General features: G+C 35.5%; 1 pseudogene; it reads right to left on the reverse strand.

Moving 5' to 3' along the window:
- Positions 1-11,433: 11,433 nt before the first annotated feature.
- LOC147824632 (calcyclin-binding protein pseudogene) lies at positions 11,434-12,194 on the reverse strand (annotated as a pseudogene).
- Positions 12,195-12,456: the final 262 nt, after the last annotated feature.

A 12,456-nucleotide genomic window follows, 5' to 3' on the forward strand; every position in this document is an offset into this window, starting at 1 on the left:
TGTTCTTCTGTTGAGTTTCTGGAATCTTAACAATTATATGCCTATGTGTAAATTTTTTTTTGATCAAGGCTATTTGGATTCCTATATGCCTCACTTATCTGTATATCAAGCTCTTTTCCCCTGCTTGGGAAGTTTTCTGCCATTATTTCTGTGAAGAGATTTTTTTATGTCATCTGCACTCTCTCCTGTTTCTTCCCTGACTCCAGTCAGTCTTATGTTATTCTTCTTTGCATCAGCTAGCAGCTGCTGGATTGATTTCTCATGTTCCCTTATAATTTTGAAGCAATTTTTCTTTTCCTGGTCACTAATTGCAATCTTATCTTCTATATACGAAATTCTGTCCTCACATTGGCTCATTCTGCTGTGTAGACTTTCAATGGAGTTTTTCATGTCCTGCAAATCTATTTGCATCTGTTTTATGGATTCCGTTTGTTTCTTATCTTGGGATTCCATCATGTTCCTGAGCTGCTCTCTAGATTTATTAATCATGTCTTGCACTAGGAGCACAATTTCTCCTGTTATCTGAGAAATTATTTCTGATTTCATTTTTTCCAGATCCCCTTTTGTTGCCAGTTCAGTGGGTCCAGGTGTTTGAGTATCATAGTGTTCCATCTCATTTCCCTTTGGGGTTGCTGTAGGTGATCTGGAAGTCTGGTTTTGAGACTTATTTATGTGTTTTCTCTTTTTGCCTGGGGTGGGGGGCTGTTAGCACCTGCATGGATTACCTCCTCGGAGCTGGGTGAGGTGGGACAGGGGCCAGGAGCAGCGGTAGGCATCGTGACCCAAAAGCCTTTTCCTGTGGGCTGGGAGCAGCTAGAGGGATGGTGGCTGGGAAGCCCCTTCCTCTGGACCAGGAGCAGTAGGATGGTGGCTCAGAAGCCCCTCCCTCTGGGCCAGAACCCTGGGACTCCATACCTTGGTCTGGTAGTCTGGTGTCCTCTGCGTCTTTGTAGTGTGGAACCAGCTGGCTGCCTGTCTGCAGTGGGGTGATTTGTTGTCTTCCCTGTGACTCAGGACCTCGGTAGGGCAGCCTTAATCTTGACACATCAACAATTTCATTCAATGGGAGGGATCTAAATATATTAATTAAGGTAAAACTGACAAAGTGGATTAAAAATGTAGTTATGTTGTCTATAAGAAACACTTTGAATATAGTGACATGGGCAAGTGGAAAGTAAATGAATTTTTAAAAGATATATGCAAACTTATAGAAAACACATTAAATTAAATGAATAGATCATCAATCATTAAATTAATCAATCATTTAATCATTAAATTATTGAATCATTAAATTAAATTAATAGTACCATATAAAGTAGTATTCAAACCACCAGAAATCACCAGATACAAAAAAGTATGTAATGTAACAATAAAAGGGTCAATCTACCAAGAAGAGAGCAATCTAAATGTATAGGTATCAAAAAACCGAGATGACAATATGTGATGTAAAAACTGATAGACTTGAAAGGGAAAATAAACATGCACAATTAGAGTTGGAGCTTTCAACATTTGCTTTGCAATAATTAAAATAGCAGCTGTCTATACGGTGCATGCCTATAATCCCAGTACTCTAGGAGGCTGAAGGCAGAAGGATCGCAAGTTCCTGCTCAGCCTGGGCCACTTACTAACTTAGCTAGACTCTGTCTCAAAATAAAAATTTAAAAAGGCTGGGCTATATCTCAGTGGAAAGGCTCTGAATTCAACCTCCAGTTCTGCATTTTTAAAAAATTGAAATAACAAATGGAGAGAAAAATTTCAAGGATATTTAAACACTTCAAAAATGCCATCAAACTATAATATCTAATCAACATTTATAGAAAAGTTCAACTATAGAACATATACAAGGTAGAATATTTCCTGAACCAAAAAACAAATCTCAACGTATTTAAAAGAATTGAAACTATACAGCATGGGTTATCTGACCATAAAGTAATTAAATTAGAAAATCAATTAGAGAAAATTAACAGAAAATCTCCAAAAACATGGAAACTAAACACGCTTCTAAATAATTCAAAGGTCAAAGAAGGGCTCTCAAAGGAAATAAAAACACATTAAACTGAATGAAGATGGAAATACAAACTGTGTATCAGAATTTGTGAGACACACAGAAAACAGAGCTGAAAGGGAAATTAATAGCATTTACTTCACACTCTGTAGAAAGAGCAAAAATCTCATATCAATAACCTAAGCTCCCAACTCAAGAACTTAGAAAAATAATATTTTAATAAACCCAATGCTAAGGCAGTAGGATTATGAGCTTGAGGTCAGCCTGAGCAACTTAGTGACTTGGCAAGATGCTGTCTCAAAACTTAAAAATAAAATAAAGTAAAAAACTGCTGGAGATGTAGCTCAGTGCAAAAGCCCTGGGTTCAACCCCCAATGCCAAGCACAGAAAAGCATGGAAAGAAAAGTAAAGGTGGGGGTGGGGGGAGAAAGCAAGTAGGGACAAGAAAATGAGAGAGAAAAAAGCAGAAAACAATAAAATGGAAAACAAAAAAGTAATAAAGAAAAGCAATGAATAAAGAACTGGTTCTTTGAAAAGATCATTGAAATTTAGGAAACCACTAGCAAGACAGATAAAAGTTAAGACAATACAAATTACTTATACAGATTTACCAGTTACTAAAGAAATAGCAAATATTACTACAGAAACTGCAAACATCAAAAAGGTAATGAGGAAATTTAATACAAACACTATATTATTAATTCAATAACATAGGAAATAGATAAATCCCTCCAAAAAACCCCCACAAACTACCACAACTCATTTGCTGTGAAATAGATAATTTGAACATTTCTATAACCATTTCAAAATGAATTCATAATTTAAAGAAATTGCAAAGAAGGAAATCTCTGTATTCATAATTTCACTGGAAATTTTACCCAATGTTTATTAAAGAAAGATTAACACCAATTATACAAAATTTGAAATGGAGAGGGAGCACCTCCCAGATAATTTTTGTGAAGCTAACATTACTCTAATATCAAACAAAAAATAAAGGCAGCACAAAAAGAAAATTATAGTCCAATATTCATGATGAATATAGATATGAAAATTCTTAACTAGATATTACCAAATAGAACTCAGAAATATATAAAATGAATTATAGAAAGAAATATGCACAATGTGCATTTTTATTCCAGGGATAGAAGACTGGTTAAATATTCAAAAATTAATCAAGGTAACCCATGGTATTAAGAAGCTCAAGAAGAAAAATCACACAATTATATCAGTTGTTACAGGAAATATATTTAATAAAATGTAACACTCACTAATGTTAAAAATGCTCAGAAAAGTAAGAATAAAGAAACTTCTTCAACCTTGTTAAGGGCATATACCAAAACCTACAGTTGAGATTGCTCACCACTACTTAATGATGAAAGTCTAAATGTTCTCCACCTAAGATCAGAAACAAAATGTACGTATATGCTCTCTCCACTCATTTACATAAGGCTGGATGCTAGACAAAGAGACACATGTGAAACAGTAATAGAATTGGATAGGAACTGACCCTATTTGCAGTGAAATGTTTACAGAGAAAATTCCAAGAAATCTAAAAAGAAAAAAATGCCTAATAAATAATGAATGAACTCAACAAGATTGCAGGATACAAGAAAATGTACAAAAATGAATTTATTTCTAAGTTCTCATGATGACCACTTAAATACCATAATTAAAAATACAATTTCACTTATAGTCACTCAAAAATTAAATACGTAGATTTAAACATAACAAACCATGCATAGAACTGTATACTGAAAACTAAGATATTTAGAAAGAAATAAGATGTTTAAATATGTAAAAACATATTGGGTTTATGAATTAGAAGAGTCATTATAATATAGATGATATTTATCCCCTAGTTGGTTTATAGGTATAACAGTATGTGTATTGGAGTCTCAGAAAGAATTTTGTAGATATAGATAAAATTATTCTAAATTACATGAAATGCAGAATAACTAAAACATTTTGAAAAAGAATATAGTGGGAGAAATCAATCTGTCTGATTTTAAGGCATATTATATAGCTATAATAATCAGGGTGCCTAATATTAATGGAGAGATTGCACATAAACTAAGTAACCGAAGTGAACTAAGGAATAGACACATGAAAATATACCCAACTAATATTAGACAAAGGTATGAAGACAATGCAGTAGAATAAACACAACCTTTCAACAATGGAGCAATTGAGCTGAACACAAACAAATCTTCACCTAAATCTCACACCTAATACAAATGTTAACTCAAAGTGGATTACAGATTTAAGTACAAAACTTATAGAAAAACAAAAAGAAAAACTTTGGGACCTATGGCTAAGCATAGAGTTCTTAAACACAACATCTAAAGCACATTCCATTAACAAAAATCGATGAACTTTATTACATCAAAAGTCAAATTTGGGGGCTTGGAAGTATAATTCATGTTGTTCAACTTCTAGCACTGAAAGAAAAAAATAAATAAAATTTTGAACTATGAAAAATGCAGTTAGGAAAGTAAAAAGACCAAAAACTGGGAGAAAATCATTGTACATCACATAAATAACACAGGACTACTCCTGCGAAATAATAATAACTTCCAGCAAAAACAGGAAAAAGATGTGAAAAATGACTGCATCTTCAAAATCCTAAAATTTGTAGTGTTTTAATTTGGTCTATAATCTTTTGCCCTCTATGTAAGTCAATGCTACCCTTGAAAAACAGCAGTCTCACAGTCACAGTAAATGTGAAAACCAGCTGACTAGAAGCTATTATAAAGAGAAGAAAGGGGGGGGCAACATCTTAAACAGTCCATTCATGGGACGTGTCACCATTTGACCTGTGTAGCAACAATCTAGACTGTAAAAATAAAACAATCTGTATCCTCCATCTTTGACATGGTAATGTGACGAGCTCCTATACCTTTTCCCAGAAAAAAAAACAGTAAAAATTATTTTTAAAACAATTATTTAAATTGTCATAAGACAATGAAGCAAATAAAGAAATAAGTACTTTAGAAAATCTACTAAAACTTAGTAAGAATAATGAATCTGCTGTCTTTGAAACAGGACTCTTTGTTCTATTCCCATTCCCAAGTCAGCTAGACAAGCAGCAATTGGTAGCCAAAATCACAGGACACCTTCTTCCCCAAGTTTTCAGAAGGCAGCCTATCTTCATGGGCAGGGCAAGTTATCAGTATCTCCCATCCTCTATAGCTGCTATCACCTCTACTCCATGTGTTATTGAGACTACCTTCTAGGTGAGACTGGGTGAGAAGTTGGGGCCCCCTTCATCTATCCAGTTCCAACAGCTGGAAGAAGAGCTCTACCTTGGGTAGGTGCTGTTGAGAATAATCAGGCCCTAGTTTCCCCTGCCTTTGCTTTCATGATGCCAGGTGGACTCTAAGGAGACATGAACTGCTGTTTCCCCTCCACTTAGTGCTTAGCATCTAAAGTGGGAGTATCATTCAGAGAAGATTCAATTGTTCCTACATCAGTTTTTAAAGCCTTGGCTCAGAGATTTGCCTTGAAAAAGAAGCAGATCATAATTCAGACATCTTTGAATCTCTTTAAGAATATCTAAATTTCTAGAAGAACCAACTTCATTTGCAAAATAGTGAAGAAGTTCAAGCCGAGAGGTACTCTAAAAATCGATGGACCTTGTGGTGAAAGAAAACTGGGAAGATGCTGAGGATACTGGCTACACTATAGTTTGCCTGCTTGGCAGAAGAGAACTGAGGAAGGAGGCAGATGAGAGGGACCCTTGTGGGGCAATTTCTGGTGGTCCCAGGTCATCAAAACCTCTGACCTCAGAAACTACCCTTTCAAAGGAGACCAAAATTGATAAGGTGTGTCTGAAAAGCATTTATGCCTAGGACATTGGAGAAAATAATAGACCAATTAACCAGCATTATTAGAGCTTAAAATGTAATTGTGTTTAGGGAAATGAACAAGGGAGGTCTGCTAAGACCATTGGTATTTAAGTGTGCCTGTGAGAGTACTCAAAACTGCACTTCACAGAGAGCAAGTCTGAAGTTCCACACTTTGGGAGTGATTCACACTTTGAGAGTGAAAGAAGCTGCACTAAAATAATCCACTTAGTCATTAAAAAAATTAACAAGCAAATAAAAATAGCACACACTTTGGGGAAAAGGGCTGGTACCTAAATTTGCTATAATATATTCAATATGCAATCTAAAATGTCTACTTTCAAACAAACAATTATAAAACATGCAAAGAAATAGAAATATATCACCCTTACACTGAGAGGAAAAAAACAGTCAACAGAAACTTCCTTGGACTGACCAGATGTCAGACGTAAAAGATAAAGACTTCAAAGTAGGCATTATAAATATATTCCAGAGACTAAGAGGAACCATGATTAAAGAAGTAAAAGAAGGTGTGATATTAATCTGGGCACAAATTAAAAATATCAATAGTGTGGTAGAAAGTATAGAAAAGAGTCTAATAGATCATGAAATTGGAAAGTATAATAATTGAAATGAAAAATCCACTAGAAGAGCTCAGCAGTAGGTTTGAATTGGCAGAAGAAAGAATGAATAACTTTGAAGACAGATAGAAAGAAATTATGCAATCTGAAAAAAAGAAAAAAGATGAACAAAAATGAAGAGCCTCAGAGAAACATGCAACATTATTAACTAGATGAACACACACATAATGGTGTATGAGAAAGAGAATACTTGAAACACATTAATCTATGCATCCAATAAGGTCAACAGTCTTCAAGCAGGATAAAATCAGTTTCACCATTAATCTTCATCAGAAACCATAGAAGACAAAGTGGAGGGAGATAATTTACTATTGAAAGAAATACATAGCCCAGTAAGAATTCTATGTGCAGCATAACTATCCATCACAAAATAAAGGACAAATTAAGATATCACAAGATAAATAAAAAATGACAGAATTCATTGCTACCACAAGTGCCCTACAAGTAACATCAAAAGAAATGCTATGAGCTGAGAAAGACAATAAACAACTTGAATATACACAAAGAAATAAAGAGCACTGCAGACTGTAACTACAAGTGTATAAAACATAGTAAGAATATATTTTATTCATAACTTATTATTTTCCTATCTGATTTAAAAGACAATTGTACAAAGCAGCAATTAAAAATTTGTGTTGATTTGTTCATATGTGCGAAGGTACAATTTTATGACAATAAGAGCACACTTGAAAATAGGAATGGAGTTATACTGCGGTAAGCTTTTTGTCTATTGAAATTAAGGTGGCATTCATTCTAAGTAAATTTTAATCTTTATTTGAGCTCTCAGTTTTCCTAATATGGGGATTCACTGCTATGAATTTTCCTCGTAGAACTGCTTTCATCGTGTTCCATAGGTTCCTGTATGTTGTACTGGCATTATCATTTACTTGTAGAAACTGTCTAATTTCTTCTTTAATTTCCTCTGAGACCCATTGGTTGTTAAGAAGAGTGTTATTCAATTTCCATGTGTTCGTGGGGGTTTTGCAGTTTCTAATGCTATTGACAACCAATTTTATTGCACTATCATCTGATAATATACAGGGGGTAACTTCAATTCTTTTCCATTTACTTAAACATGTCCTAAGAGCTAGCATGTGGTCTATTTTGGAGAATGACCTGTGTGCAGCTGAAAAGAATGCATATTCTGATTTTGTGTGGTGGAGCACTCTGTGGACATCTATTAAGTCCATTTGTTCAAAAGCTTAGTTCAGTTGTAGAATTTTGTCATTGACTTTTTGTCTAGTTGATCTATTTCTGAGAGTGGGGTATTGAGGTCTCCCATTATAATTGTATTAGTGCTTATTTGGTTTTTCATGTCCATTAATATTTGCTTTGTATAGTTGAGGGCATTTGTATTTGGTGCATATATATTTATGATTGTGATCTCTTCCTCTTGGATTGTCCCCTTCAGAAGGATGTAGTGATCATCTTTGTCTCTCTAATTAGTTTTGATTTGAAATCTACTGCAAATGAGATGCCCCTGCTTTTTTCTGGGTTCCTGTCACAAAGAGAACTGTTTTCCATCCTTTCACTTTCAGTCTATGAATTTTCTTTGAATTACATGTGTTTCTTGTACACAGCATATTGTTGGATTTTGCTTCTTAATCCATCCTGCCAGTCTACTTCTTTTGATTGGTGAATTGAGGCCATTAACACTGATGGTTATAATTGATAAATATTGACTCATTCTTGTCATGATGTTTTACTGTTGTTGGCTCTTTTTTTTTTTTTTTTCCCCCTTTCCCTTAAGTTTCTTGAATTGCCTGGTGGCTTCCCTCTGTTGGGCCTCATGGAGTTGTGACCTTCATTGTCATTTTCTAGAATATTGTTTAGAATTGTTTGAAGTGCTGGTTTGGTGTTCATGAAATTTCTCAGGTGTTCTTTGTCGTGGAAGTATCTAATTTCCCCATCAATTTTTTCCCTTAAATTCTTTTATTGGTACATTGTAGGTATACAATACATTTACATTCTCATTGGGAACTTGTACCTTCACATGATGTATCTTGGTTCTTATTTTTTCCCCATTCCCAGCCCTCCCTTCACCCCCCTACACCCTTCCTTATTTACAAAGAATTTTTTTCCATTTTTTTATTTCTCATAATTTTTCCTTTCCCTTCTTTCCTTTCCCCTGCCCCTCCCACTTCCCCTATGCCTTTGAAACTTCTCTTCCTATATTACATTATCAATTATTCATTTTAATCATTGGTACATTTTAGGTATACAATATAATGACATTCATCATTGGAAATTTGTACCTTTACATAATCTCTCTTGGTTTCTATTTTTCCCCCTTCCCCTGACCTCCCTTGAACCCCTCCATGCCTCACTATTTACAAAGGCTTTGTTTCCTTTTTTCATTTTCTCATATTAATTCCATTCCCTTCTTTCCTTTCCGCTACCCCTCCCACTTCCCCTTCCCCTTTACCCCTTTCCTTCCTACTTCACATTATCTATTATACCTTTTAGTCCTTATTTACACTTTCAGTTTCTGACACTAGAGAAACTGTTTGGTATTTACACGTGTGTCCTATTTATTTAACTTAAGAGTATCACCTCAATGTGCATCCATTTAGCTATAAATGTCTCTAATTTCTCATTTCTTATGGCTGAGTAGTACTCCATTTTACAAAAAAACACCCCACATTTTCTTGATCCAGGCTCCAGATGATGGACATTTGGGCTGCTTCCAAGTAGCCATTACAAATTGTGCTACTATGAACATGGATGCACATATATCACTGTGGTATGATACTTTTAATTCTTTGAGGAAGATGCCCAGCATGGGAATAGCTGGGTTAAATGGGACTTCCAGTCCTAGTTCTTTGAGGTATCTCCATACTGATTTCCACAGTGGTTGCACCAGTCTACACTCCCACCAGCAGTGAAGCATGGTTTCCCTTTCCCCACAGCCCCGTCAGCATTTGTTATTGGTTAATATCATGATAGCAGCCATTCTTTCTGGAGGGAGGTGGAATCTCAGCATTGTTTTCATTTGCGTCTCTTGAGTGACCAGTGATGTTGAACATTTTTTCATACGTTTGCTTGCTATTTTTACTTCTTTGTGTGGGAAATATGTGTTCATTTCAGACCCCCATTTTCAGACTGTGTCTTTAAATTTGGAAGGTCTGATCTTTTTAAGTTCTTTATAGATTTGAGATAGTAGACCTTTATTTGAAGAACAGCAGGTACACATTTTTTCCCACATTGTGGGTTGTCTCTTCACACTGCTGGTGGTTTGTCTTGCTGTGCAGAAGGTTTTTAACAAGAAGAGATCCCACTTATTGATTGTTTGTGCTAGTTCATGAGCAACTGAGGTTTTATTTATAAAATCTTTTCCTACACCAATGTCTTCAAGAGTTCTACCCAACCTCTGTTCCAGCCAGTTCAGCATTTCTATTTTAATATTTAGATCTTTAATCCATTTTGATTTTAGTTTAGTGCATGGTGAGAGATATAGGTCTACTTTTAATCTTTGGCAAGTTGAAACCCAATTTTTCCACCATTTATTAAAGAGACTATCTTTCCTACAGTGAGGGTGTTTGGCTCCTTTATTAAAGATGAATGAGATGGCTGAGTGTATCTGGAGTTGTTTTGGCATCTTGTAATCTGTTCCACTGGTCCTCAGGTCTGTTTCTTTGCCAGTACCATGCTGTTTTTATCACATTAGCTTTGTAGTATAGTTGCAAGTTGGGGATTATGATATCCCCTGCCATGTCTCTGTTACCTAGAATTGCTTTTGCTATTCTGGGTCTCTTCTTATTCCAAATGAACTTTTTGGATTGTTTTCTCAAGGTACATGAAATATGCTGGTGGGATTTCAATTGGGATTGCATTGGATCTATATAACAGCTTTGGAAGTATGGCCATTTTCACTATATTGATCCTTCCTACCCAGGAGCAAGGGATGTCTTTCCATTTTCTGATATCATCTTCAATCTCTCTTTTAAGAGTGCTATAGTTTTCAGAAAGAGGTCTTTGATTTCTTGTTAGGTTGATTCCTAGGTATTTCAGTTTTTGGGTGCTATTGTGAAAGGAATTGTTTGCCCTATTTCTGTCTCAATCAGTCTGTTGTTCCTGTAGAGGAAAGCTATTGATTTTTGTGTGTTGACCTTGTATCCAGCTACACTACTAAATTTGGTTATTAAATCCAGAAGACTTTTGGTGGAGTTCTTGGGGTCTTCTATATAGACTGTCATGTCTTCTGCAAATAATGAGAATTTGACTTCTTCATTTCTTATCTTTATTTCTTTTATTTATTTCCCTTGTCTAATTGCAATGGTTAATGTTTCCAAAACTATATTGAACAAGTGGACATCCTTGTCTTGTTCCTGATTTTAGTGTGAAGGATTTCAGTTTTTGATCATTTAGTATAATATTGACTGTTGGTTTTTCATAGATGGCTTTTATCAGTTTGAGGTAGAGACCATCTACTCCAATTTTTGTAGGGTTTTTATCATAAATGCATGTTGGATTTTGTCAAATGCTTTTTCTGCATCTATGGAGATAATCATATGGTTTTTGTCCTTGGCTCTATTGATATAGTGTATTACATTGATTGATTTGCATATGTTAAACCATCCCTGCATCCCTGGGATGAATCCCACTTGGTCTGGGTGTATGATCTTCTTGATGATCTTCTGCATTCTGTTTGCCAGTATCTTATTAAGGATTATTGCATCTATGTTCATTAGTGAGATTGGCCTATAGTTCTCTTTTTGGGTTGCATCTTTCTCTGCTTTGGGGATCAAGGTGATGGTTGCTTCCAGGAATGAATTTGGAAGTATTGTTTCCCTTTGAATTTCATTGAAGAGTTTAAACAATAGTGGTGGTAGTTCTTCTCTAAATGTCTTATAGAATTCAGGGGTGAATCCATTAGGACCTGGACTTTTCTTAGTTGGTAAGTTTTTGTTTTTGCAGCTCACCAACATTTCTTTATTGGAAATATCAGTATTTCCACATAATAGTTCTCCAAAGGACTTAAAAGTCTCAAAATTCTGTATCTCTTTTGGCTTGCTTCTGTCTTGATTCCACCCAGGCTTTATTAATGGTTTACTTCATATTATCATCTCCATCTTCATAAATTTTCTTTGGAACATTCATTAATCCCTCACTAGGATCTGTTTCAGCATCATAGGATGGTTTTTCTTTTTCTTTGCATTCTTTTTCAACCTGAGTCAAGTATTCCCATTGCGTGTTTTCTGCTTTCTTTCTACATAAGATAAGAACTGTATCAGTCTTGATTTTTTTTAACTGCCTTTCACTGAGATGGGTCTTAAGAGATTGTTCACAATCATAGAGTAATTCTTCCCATTTAGATTCTTTACCAAAAGATCAAATGACCTCTCTGTGAAATGCACCTGCACATTCTCAGCAGGAACTTGATGAACTTCAGTTAAGGTAATATAGATTCTCACAAACTTATCTGACTGATCCCATCCATAATTACTGATTTTCACAGTATATCCTGTTGTGATGGGAGCAACCACAGCAGCTGGTTTTTCATTGTCAAGAAATTCTGGTTTCTTTTGTGATTTTTGTTGAACCTTATTCTTTATTTCTGTTTCAATCTTGGATTTTTCAGCTGTCAGGGCATCTCGTACTCTCTTCCTAGTGGTCTTTTCCAACAATACCTTTACCTCTTCTAGATCATTCTGCAACTCCTCCAAAGCTAAAGCCATGGCTGGGCTGGGTCAGACCAGAGGCCAGAGCAGCAGGCATGCATGCAAGGACAGGACCCAGCATGCTCTCCATGAGCATGGACCAGAGCAGCATGGGCCACTGGACCAGCAGCTGCATGCACACCCAACCTGCGCGAGATCACAGACCACCCTCTGCATGCCACAGCTCTGGAACCTTCTCCAGTTGGTAAGTCTTTAATTACATTTTCAATATCATTGGTTGATACTGGGTTTTTTAAATTTTTAGGTCTTCTTCGTTCAACTTTGGAAATACATATGTATCTAGGAAT

Source organism: Heterocephalus glaber, unplaced genomic scaffold (assembly GCF_053883595.1).
Source record: "Heterocephalus glaber isolate CG9 unplaced genomic scaffold, H.glaber_assembly_v1.0 deba00001532, whole genome shotgun sequence".
NCBI lineage: Eukaryota > Metazoa > Chordata > Mammalia > Rodentia > Bathyergidae > Heterocephalus > Heterocephalus glaber.